This window comes from Dasypus novemcinctus, chromosome 25 (genome assembly GCF_030445035.2).
Source record: "Dasypus novemcinctus isolate mDasNov1 chromosome 25, mDasNov1.1.hap2, whole genome shotgun sequence".
In the NCBI taxonomy this organism is placed as follows: Eukaryota; Metazoa; Chordata; class Mammalia; order Cingulata; family Dasypodidae; genus Dasypus; species Dasypus novemcinctus.
The window spans coordinates 51,960,204-51,972,280 of NC_080697.1; the positions used below are offsets into that span (position 1 = coordinate 51,960,204).

The 12,077-nt window shown below is 37.2% G+C and overlaps 1 protein-coding gene across 1 annotated transcript in view; it reads right to left on the reverse strand.

Annotated features, from left to right (window-relative positions):
- Positions 1-12,077, reverse strand: part of CSMD1 (CUB and Sushi multiple domains 1) — a 2,093,507-nt gene that overhangs the window by 960,212 nt on the left and 1,121,218 nt on the right. The gene's annotated exons all lie outside the window — the stretch shown is intronic.

The window sequence follows — 12,077 nt, forward strand, 5'->3', positions numbered from 1 at the left end:
TCCTTGGTAAATAGTAGATGAGCAATAAATATGTCCTGAACGAAGGAGAAAAAATAAAATTAAGGAAAAGAAGACATTTATTAAAAATAAGGAGATGTTAGATCCCTATGGGTAATGCTCTCATGCAATTCAGATTCTCTTCTTCTGACCTGGAAGATTGCAAAGCATGCAGCTAGGATGAACTTCTGAAATTTGATGTCACACTTGAAACCAGGTTATAAAATTAGAGAAAAGCTTAAAATTGGCAGCATGCTTATTAACATTAGAATGAAATATTGTTTTATGCAGAGTAATAAATTATATTTTGTACATATGATAGTAGTTATCCTGTTTCATTCAGTGAGAAAGTAATTGAATTGTCTCAAGTCTTCCCTACTTATTTACCTATTTATATATATTTTAAAAAACTTTATATTTTCTTGTTTATATGCAACTTGATAGATTCCTTGTCAGCTACCAAGTACTTTTCATTAATTAGCATAAATGAAAGAGTGAAAGTCGTTTCAATATAAAAAGAAAAATTAGAAATAGAGTCAAAGATTTTTTTATTTGGGTGCACTTAAAACACTTTAAACTTTCTAAAAAAGACAATAATAATTTTTAATTTTTAAATATTAAATCAAGAATCCTTATAAAGGGGAACACTCATCCACTGCTGGTGGGAATGCAGAGGATCCAACCATTCTGGAGGACAGTTTGGCGGTTTCTCAAAAAACTAACCATAGATTTGCCATATGACCCAGCAATACCACTGCTGGGTATATACCCAGCAGAACTGAAAACAAGGACACAAACCGATATATGTACACCAATGTTCATAGCAGCATTGTTCACTATCGCCAAAAGTTGGAATCAATCCAAATGTCCATCAACAGACGTGTGGATCAATGAAATGTGGTATATACACACAATGGAATACTACTTGGCTGTAAGAACAAATACACTACAATCACACGTGATAACATGGATGAACCTTGAGAATCTTATGTTGAGTGAAGCAACCCAGGCATTGAAGGACAAATACTACATGACCTCAATGATATGAAATAAGCAAACTCCTCAGAGAGCTAGAGTCTGGAAAAGAGGCTTACAGGAAATCGGGGGGAAGGATGTGAGTTAACGTCTGCAGGGGTGGAATCTGTGATGAGCTGGCGGTAAGTATGAGCACAAAGAAGGGACAAAATGGGGGCAAGGGTTTGCCTTCGGGTGGGGCTTTGTGGGTTTGAGGGGGGCTGGGGATGGACAGAGGGGTAATATTGTCCAAAAATTGGGGGGAGGGAGAGGCAACATACGAACATGGGAGAGTGTCAGGTGTTTGTTGAGAACAAAATGTTGAGAAAATCGTATCAAAGTATAAGTAGGAGGGTTACCTGTTTAGGATGCTCAGGGGGTATGGTCTGATGTGGGATGGACTCCGGGGGAATAGCTGAAGGCTCATTTTGCCAAGGTGGGTTTTACCATTGGGAAGAGACCCAAGAAGTGAGAGTTGGGGTGGACCCACATCCTGGGGAGGACTAATGCCATCAAATAGAGAGAACTGTATCTCTCGTGAGAAAGGATGGCTCCCAGGGCATTAGGGCAGTTGAGAAAGTCAGGCCCTGAATACTGCTGCAAGTATCTCTGGACATGGCTTCTTGGGAAATGGAGATTGGCTGGCGTTGTGGGCCCCAAGGGGAGGGGAAAATGGATGTGGAATGGATGGAACCAAGGTAAATATGGGGGTAAGAGAGGAGTTTTGTGAGAGTACACGAGGATGAATATAAAACATGTAATATTACACCAAAAACATATAGGGGACGACAGACTAATAATGTAAACCATAAGGCAAAACATAGGATAACTAAAAAATTTAGAAAACTGTACAACCTAAAGTATGGACCACATAGTAAGCACAGATGTCACATTATTTGAAAGCTATTGTTTTGGAATCTGTACATCAGTTTCAGGAAATATGATATGAAGAAGTTAAAAGATTATCGCTGTGGAAGGGAAAAGGTTTTATGGTGGATCTGGGGAAGTACTGTATATTGTATATATGAATTTCAGTGATCTAAGACTCTTGTGAAGCTGACATTATGTTGGGATTCACTTTACAGGAAGTTTTGGATCACAGAGTGGTTCAACAATGGCAGCGGAGGAATACTGATATAGGATGTTATTGACAGGATATATATGGTTGACAGGGAATTATACAGGGCATATGCCCAGGGTATATAGTAATGTCTAGATATACTCATAGTGGATGGAAACAATTAAAAACAACAGCTGGGGGGGTACTGGGCCCCTGGCCGGGGGGTCACTGTCATGGACCCTGGGGGAGCAGTGGCAGTCCCCCAGGTGCAACAGCAAGAACCAGGAAGGAAGGAGGGCCCAACAGTGGGCTCCTGATACTAATGGCTATGCTTTTGAGCCTATACACCTGCAATAAGAACAAGGCCTAGAGCAGCACTGTGCCTGGGAGTTTCCTCCTGACAGCCTTCATGATACTCAAATGTGGCCACTCTCACAGCCAAATTCAGCATGTAGATGCAGTGCATTCCCCCCAGCGTGGGACATGACACCCAGGGATGAACTCCCTGGCACCGAGGGATCACTACCACATACCAGCTGAAGATGCAACTAGAAAATGACCTTGAATTAAAGGTTCAATACGGATCAGCAGAATATCCCTGTCTACATATAATAACATGACTTCAAAATGCTGTTTGACCTAATGTAAGGGGGAAATGGAAAGGAGAAATGAGATTATAAGGCGATGAGTCTCTAAAAAAGAGTCTGGAGGTTATCAGAAGGAATGCCCTTATGCACAACTGAGCAGAGTCTAAGAGACAGATAAAGTAGATACAACCCCAGGTATTGGTTCTTTTGAGGGATAAAGAGACCACGGGTTCTATGGTCATGGCAGATGGGGTTCACTGCCATGGCAGATGGCCCTTCTTTGGAGCTGGTGTTTCTGCGTGATGGAATTGGACTCAGAGGGGATCTCTTTTCACAAGACTTGCATGCTACTTTATTGGAATTGTAGTTGGTGCTGGGGTTTAAGATATATTTAGGGGATTTGAACCTCTGGACTGTTAATATGACACCCAGGCCCAGAGCCTCAACAGACTTCTGCTCCTACACTTTGATTTATTGGACTTACCCCACTCAGCTAACATGGAGTTGAAGAAGGTCAACCACCACACCATGGAGCCTAGAGTGTCTATAACTGAAAGCAGGAGGAGTGCATCCAGTATCCATGTGGAATCTAAGCCCCCACTTGACATAGATGTGCAATGGACACAACCAATCCAATGTCCACAGAGAAAATGTGGAATGGGTGTGGGAAGGGTAGTCATGGTGGCTGCTGGGTTTGGGGAATGGGAGGAAGAGATGAGATGTGGAGGCGTTTTCGGGACGTGGAGTTGTCCTGGGTGGTGCTTCACGGACAATTACGGGACATTGTAGATCCCCCCAGGGCCCACTGGATGGAACGTGGGAGAGTGTGGGCTATGATGTGGACCATTGATTATGGGGTGCAGTGATGCTCAGAGATGTACTTATCAGGTGCAATGGATGTGTCACGATGATGGGAGAGAGTGTTGCTGTGGGGGGAGTGAGGGGTGGGCGCGGTGGGGTTGAATGGGACCTCATAATTTTTGAATGTAATTTTTAAAAATAAATAAATAATTTTTAAAAAATCCTTATAAAATGAAAATTTTGTAATTCATTGCATTTTTGTAGTTTTCTTTAGGAAACGTTTTTCCTTTTGAATCCTTCAGTCTACTTTAAAATTCCCAATAATGGATTAATTTTTTTTGGTGTTTTTAGTGTTGTTTTTTTCACTTAATACACAATGGTATCCAAAGAGTAAAACTTCAAAATTATTGGGCATATTTCATAATTATATGATTTCTTTAGATAAAAATAAGACACACATAGTCATTTGATTGCACACTTTCATTTGCAGTTTGTCTTTCCTTATTTAGCTTTTCTATCCTGCTCCACTACAACTCCCACCCCTTTGGAGATTTCTCTATGTGTCAGACACATTCTCAAGCTTTATGATATAGAATTTGGACAATGGAGAAGACTTGGAAGAAGGACTGAATTAGGAGAGAGAGAGAGAAGAAGGTAGCAAGGGAGAATGAGAAGAGAAAGAGAAGGGTGTAGAAAAGAAATAAAGAAATATGGAGAGGTGGAGAGAGTTTTAAAGAATAAGAGAAAGGCTCTGGAGAGCACAGAAAAAGAGATATTAAGAAGCTGTACCCTGGCCCAGGCGCGGTGCTGATGTGCGTGGGGAGTGCCGTGCCACGTGGGGGTGTCCCCCGCTTAGGGGAGCCCCAGGTGCAGGGAGTGCGCCCCTTGGGGAGAGCCGCCCAGCTCGAAGGAAGGTGCGGCCTGCCCAGGAATGGTGTCGTACACACGGAGAGCTGACACAAGATGACACAAGAAAAAGAAGCGTAGTTTCCCCTGCCGTTGACGGCAACAGAAGCGAACAAGGAAGGCGCAGCGGGTGGACACAGAGGACAGACAAGGGGGTGGGGAGAGAAATAAATAAATAAATCTTTAAAAAATAAAAAAGGAGCTGTACCTTGATGAAGACCAAAATTCATGGTAAAACTGTTCATTATAAAAAAAAATGAAAAAGGGAAATTCTTAAATAAATTCATATCCTTTATGAGAAGAGATGTTATCTAATCATTACAGTTTATTAACACAAATGTTAAAAAATATCATATTTGGTGAAAGATCAGTAGGCATATTTATAAAAACACATATATACAGTCATATATACATATATACAGCTACTTATACAATTAAACACACAGATAATACACATCTATAAAGATAAGAGTGATGGAAATATTCTAAAATATAGAGTAGTTACCTCTTATTGTTAAAACTATTGTTTTAAAATATATTCTCTAATATAAAAATTTTGCTTACAAATGAGTGACTAAGAGAAAATATTGTTTTATATAAAGAAATCTCTAATGCACATGAAAAAGATATAAACTTATAATATCAAAGAAAAAACAACAGGAGATTTTATAATACAAAATACAAAAATATTTTGTTGAAATTTAAAGTCCATTATACAATAATGGTATAAGAGATAAAGAAAAAATGTAATTCTCCAAAATACTACTTTCATAGAGAAATGTGTTGGTTATGAAGTTTCAGTCTCTTGGATCTAGAAACTTATTTTTTAATTGCCATTTTGCTACTATAAGGATTATTAAGTTTAATAAAAATATGAACTGATGGTGTTCCAGTTGGTGTAATGCTAATTCCAGTAGTTTAATGCTTGAAACATGGGTTAATTTTCCAGATTTCATTAATCGTAATTATCTACTATATAATAAGATAACAGATTTCTTATTCTACTGACAGATGTTCATTGGATCACGCAGTATTAAATTCCAGACTTTTATTGACTTTCTGAAAAAAAGAGCTGGGCTTTATATAGAATTTCTATTTGTTGGACTTTATGCAGATTTCATTTAAACAGAGTCCAACTATATTTATTATAGCACTTTGGAAATGCTATTTTTATTTGTTGTTCTTTGTGTGTGTTTTTGTTTGCAATGCCAAATGTATAGATGTTTGCTGAATACCAAATCCCATAAGTATCTTCTTATCAAATTGGCTCATAAACAGGATATATCAATCTGATCTTTTCTCTTTTCTTTGATATCTGGATAAACATTAATGAATTTTCGTATTGTTTATATCATCCTGCTATAAATATGCTGAAATTTTAATTCCTAGTTTGTAAGGGAGAGAACTGTAATAGAATCAAAATTTAATTTCTCTACTATAAATGAACAGACTGTACAAATTATGCCACACTGAAGCAGGAGCAGAGCAGATTGTATTCTAATTTGCCATTTATCCCACTTCCCTCTCTGGTGCTCCTCTGCAGGAGGGGTAAACGTTTGCACCCTGTAAACTCTGGACTGGTGATGTAAATTATTTTGGCTGATGAAATGCAGGCAGAAATGACATGCCACTTCCTAGAAAATTCATAAAAGCCAATGTTTGGTTTGCCGAGTCTCCTTTTCTCTTCCATGAGGTGGAATATCTTGTAGATTAGGCTGCACAAGGCTGGAATGCAGAGTGAAGACAAGAGGATCAAAGCCACAGCTGACCATGGATAGAGAGTCTCATGAGTAAACATTTGTCAGGACAGAAAAGTTGAGGTCATTTGTAATCGCATGGTACCCTAACCATCCTGAAGGTTACAAGGAATCAGTGAATATTTTGAAATCTTTGATTTGTACTGGCATAGTAATGATTAGGATTATATATTGTGGGATTTCTCTATTTTCCTGTGCTTTGCTTTTTTCTGTAAAAACTAAAATCACTAAAATATTGTTCTATTAGGTAAGTATAAAATAATTATACTAGCTTCATGAACAAAGCACCAAAATTGTACAGGACGGAGTAATTGATTCAATCTTTGTAGCAGGTTTAGAAGAAATACTCACAAAAAGACAAATAATTAACTTGGGTCCTGAGCATCAGGGAGACTTTTCTAATCAGGGATTGAGGAGGAGCTTCCAGGTTAAAAGATTAACAAAACCAAGAGCTCATATATTTTAAAGAGTTTGGACAAATTTGTGATGGCCACAAAAGTATCAGGATAAGCCAGAGCTGGGAAGGACCTTGGAAAATTTCTAATCAAATATTTCATTGGTGTATATGAGGATATCAAGGTCCAGAAGCATTATGTGATTTGCTCAACACTGTGCACCTGGTAAACCTCATGTTCAGATTTCCAGACTGGCGAATTGGTGGTTTCTTGTTGGGGACAGCCAGGAGATGTAGAAGGTGGAAAAACCTGAATGGAATTTTAATACATTTCTTAGATTCTTCTTAATCTCAAATAATTAGTGTGATGGTTCTTTTGCAAAGACAATTTTCACCATATATTCTAAGGATAAAAATATTGAGAGTTGTAGGAAAGAGGGAAAGAACAAACACAGCATTAGACCCAAGTCAAGATTTGCACTCAGCAGAATTACCTTCATTAAATGAGAGATTGGCTGGTATGAAACAGAAACTCTTAATTCTTTAATAATGGTCAACCTCTGGCTCTTAGCTAATCAGCTAAATCCTAAATAAGATTTAAAATTATACTGGGCTATCTTTACGAAGTTCCTCTGTACTTGTGTTCTTGGAGAAGTCAGTGATGTATGTTTGCATCTGTGCAAATGTAACTTATGGCTGACAAATAGAATTTTAATAACATAATCAAATCACTTGGATCTTGGGTAATCTTCAACAGAGATAGAAACAGAGGTTTGAGTCAATGGGGTGATTTTTTTTTTTGACTCCCTAAATATCTTCATTCTTTAAAATTAAAATACAAAGTTAAAAAAAATAGTAATGTTTTTCTTTAATTAAGTCCACGGAGCTATGGTAGACTTTATCAAATTTCAAAGGTTCTTCCTTTTAGAAGAATTCTTGGGTTTTTCAAGCTTGACCTTGATTTTACAACAATGACTTAAAATGTACTTTATACTTTTGCCTACCTTTTTCGTCAGTTTGATCTTTGCTTCATTTCAGCAGAATAAAAATACGACTATACTTTTAGATAATGACTGTAACCATTGGTAGAAATTGAAGATTACTTAATTAAGAACAAAAATTCATAGACCAAGGTGTTAAATCTGCATAGATGAACTGTATTAAAGGGTACGATTAAATTATTAATTTTTGCTAAGTGCTCAATGACCTGTATTAAAAATTACCTTTTTCTATACATCCCATATTGTCTTTATAATCGCAAAAATTCTTTTCTCCCTGGTCTGTTATGCCTCAAATAAAATAGTTCACAAGTTACATCACATTTTCAAAATTACTTTTTTATTACTATCCTGCATGAATTATTTAATAGCTTAAAATTATTGAAGCATTTCTTCTTACATTTATTGTGAAATAACCTGACTCCTGTGGCACATTTGCTTTTCTTTAGAGCATTCCAATAGAAGCAAGTTCATCAGGACTAGGTAAACTCGTATTTTTCACAAATGGATCTGAAGAGTTGTTTGGGGCCAGTATAGGTGGTGAAAGCAGAAAGAATGACTAACTAGGACAATTGCTTCTCTTCAACATGTCACAGCACCTGTGGCTCTCCCCTAAATCTGATCATAAACAAACTTTTCCATTATTTGTGTGAGTATTTGATTAATAACCCTCCTCCCATCTATACACATGAAACTATACTCTCTATGAAGACAGAGACCACACACATTGCCCCATTTTAACACTCTCTGGAAATGTAATTGTAATGTTAAAAACTGCAAGGAATTTTACCATCATCTGTAGTCACATTACTGAGACAAATCTCCTTCAAATAACAAGTAATACATTTGAACAAGTAAAAAAATTCTAATCATGTGCTTTTTCCAAATAAAGATGATATTGCTCCATATATAAATGTTTTTGAATCTATGAAGACATTACATTAAGACTTTAGTTCACAAATGCTTGCAAATGGAGGCATAAATGAGTAAACCTTTAGTCCTAATTCAAATATTTTACCGCAGCCTTTGAACATCATTTGCGATTACCTACAGACAACATGTTTAATGAATACATCTTAAAAGGAGACTGTTGAAAAAGCTGGCTGCGCCCTGGGGACTGACATTTCTGTCCTTTTCATGGAATACAAAATTACACATGTATTCCAATTTGCTGTTTAGCTGGTTTGGTTCTTCAGTAAATGGAAGCCTTTTCAATTTGATTTAACTGACTTGTTAAATCATGAGTGAGTGATATTAATATTTTCCAGGTTTTCATTTTGGTATCCTGGTGTGGCAGAGCAGCATGTTCTAATGAGAATATTTCTTTCTTTAAACAGCCACATTAGATCTGGAGAGAGCACTGGTCGTTGAAAAAATCAAACCATTTCTCCTTTTTGTCCTTTGACCCAAAAGTTAGAGTTTGGCATGGAACTCAGGGAAAAATAAACTTGCTAGGCCTATATGTATGCTTCTCAAAGTATGATCCTTGGTCCTTTTTAAGTCACAGGGATCCTCTTGATGGCTGCCAATTGACCCAAGTGAAAATGACTCCAATTTGGCATTCATAAATTAAAATTACCATGCTACCAGGAAAGTCTGAGGACTCCAATTCTGCTTCTGCGTTTGGCTGTCATATAACAGGTGGCAGTGCCGTAGTGCTCTCACTAGGCGACTACAGGGGTGGAGATTTGGAAATACCACATTTTTTCATGAAAAACATCTTTATTATCATAGTTGTGTTGTCAGCCAGTCTTTCCAATTAGATTAATTAATACATTTATTGAATTATTGGTAAACTTTCATTTACCAATCTATTTTACAATTAATTAGTGCAACCATTTAAATTTTATTCTTTAAATTTCTTTATTATCATTCTCTTCCTTTTCCACTGAACTGTGGGCTTGGGTGGGATTACTGAATGGTCTTTTGTCCTGCCAGTTGGATAAATATTTAAAAGAAATCAATGCATAAATTAATAAATAGCTAGCTAGCTTGAAAATTGAGACCATACCATCAAAACAACAAAAACAATAAAGTCATGCCTTGACTCCAATTCCCCTAATTCCATCAGCACCACTTTTTGCCTGGGGACTCTTAGATATTTTTTTCCCAATGTTTATGTTACTATAGGAAAGCAAAGGTTCTCAGGTCATACTGTGCCTTCCCACTTTAATCTGGCTTTGGCACGATTTTCCTTTCTGTCCTTATTGACCATTTTCATATCTATCATTATCATAAACCTTTTGTCTGTATAGCACTTCAATTCTCTTAGCATTTTCTCACTTGGCAAAATCACAATCCTGGGTAGGTTCAACTTTTTGTCTAACTCATACCTGTCCAGGTACAGTTGAATGTGCCTGGAGAAAAACACAAAACAAGGTTGCATAGCCTCAATTTAAATTCATGACCGCAATTCTGGAGTGCACCCATGCTACAGCCATGCAGTTACACTACACGTCCCTAGTGCTTTCCACTTTCCACCCCTGGACAATTATTTACACCTCCTTTTCTCTCCTCAAATCTCCAACACAGCCATGTGCAGGGTCTCAGGGAACTGCTGGGTAGAGTTTTCTCTGAAGAAGGGCAGCTGAAGGGGTGGCTATGAACACATCCAGTGTCACATGTCTCAGCCATGAGGAAGGGGCTGTCTTCTCCAGTATGCATGAAGATTACTTGTATACCACCAAAAATTCCCAAATGTTTATATCCAGCGTGAACCACTGTCTAGTAGTATGGATTCGCATACTCGACCACTTACTCAATTTTGTCTTTTTAGATGTATAACAGGGAGTTCAAATTTACTGTGTATAAAAAAATTCCAAACAGTTCTTTCCAAAGAATTGTTTCCTATACTTCCTATACTTCTGCAGTCTTCCTCATCTCATCCAGGAAATCCTCTGTCTCCTATTGCTCAGGCTAAAACTCTTGGAGCCATTCTTGACCGTTCTTTTTATCTCACAACCCACATCCATTCCACCAGCATTTCCTATTATCTCTACCTACCAACTGTTTCTAGAATCTGATCATTCTCTCCATTTCTATGACTAACACTTAAGTACAAGCTACCATGATCTCTCTCTTTGACCTGCTAATTGCAATAACCTCTTACTTGTTTCCTTACTTGTTTCCTTGTTTCACAAGGATGGAAATCCTTGTGCCATTCTCCATCTCCTGTCAACACGGTAGCCAGAGTGACCCTGATAACACCTAAGCCATGCCATGCCACCCTTCTGCTCAGAACCTTCCAGTTGTTTCCTATCTCTTTCAAAATCAAAACAGCCTACTTCAATGGCCTTTCCAACATAATCTGACATCCTTCCATTTCCTCAGTGACCTCATCTCCTTGATATTCATCTTGCTCACTGGGCTCCAGCCTTATTTCCTTCCTTGCTTTTATTCTGAAACACACCACATAAACTCCTCCTTAGGGTGTTTGCACTTGTTTTTCCTATACCTGTGTTGACCTTCCCCCAGTAACTCTCTAATGCTCCCCTTCATGATTTATGCCTTCATTTAATTGTCATTTTTCTCAAAATGAAACAATTCTGATACTCCTCTACTTCATCTCCTTCTATAGCATTTTTCATTTCCTCACTATTCCATATACTATATAATAGACTTAAACAGTTTATTTAGACTTATAAATACAATATAATAGATTTACTTGCTTGCTCGCTCTCTCTTCTTCCTGCCATTCTTATAGGAGAAATGGTTGGTTTGTTGTTGTTTTACACTGACATAGCAGATATAAATTTATATCAGATATAAATGGAGAGAGAAATAAACTGCTTTATCACCCATAAGCTAACATGGGAAGAGTTGTGCATTCATTTGTTAGTTGCTCACAGTAGGAAAGGCTTTCAGCTAGAGGCAGTCAAGAAGGGCATGTGGATTCCATTGTTGCATGAGCAATCTCAATAGAAGAATTGACACGCAACATTAGGCCAGACATTTTTGATATGGGGAAGGGAAAATAATAATTTGCCAGATTTCTGGGTCAACTGACAGTTTATGATTACCTTTTACATTTTATTAATAAAACTTGCTAATATAATTCTGTATCAGTAGTGTGTTAAAGGCATGTCAGTTCATCACTTAGTTTAAGATAATAGATGCTCTCAGCTATAACACATGCACAAAGAAGTGGAGTATTTACAATAGGACATAAAATATTTTAAATGATAAAATTAGTACATAGCCGGGAAAATGTACAGAAGTCCCTAAGTTAACAAGTGTAAGTCTCTTTATTACTCAACTGTAAGCACACTTCTTACGTGTAATGACTATTAACACTTAGTTGATACCTTTCCAAATAACATGCACTCTATAAATTACGTAAAAAATAGGACTATATTGTAAATGATTTTCACAATTTGAGTGTTGGTTTAAAATTTTCTTCCAGAAGATCAAGAAAATTGTGTCTAACACTCCTCTCGGGCAAAATTAATAGGAAACTAAAAAGAAACATTAAATTTTATAAACCCATTACCTATCAGTCCTTCCATGTTAGTACATCATCAAATTTTTTATTGGCTATGTGGTAATCCATAGCATGTATATAAA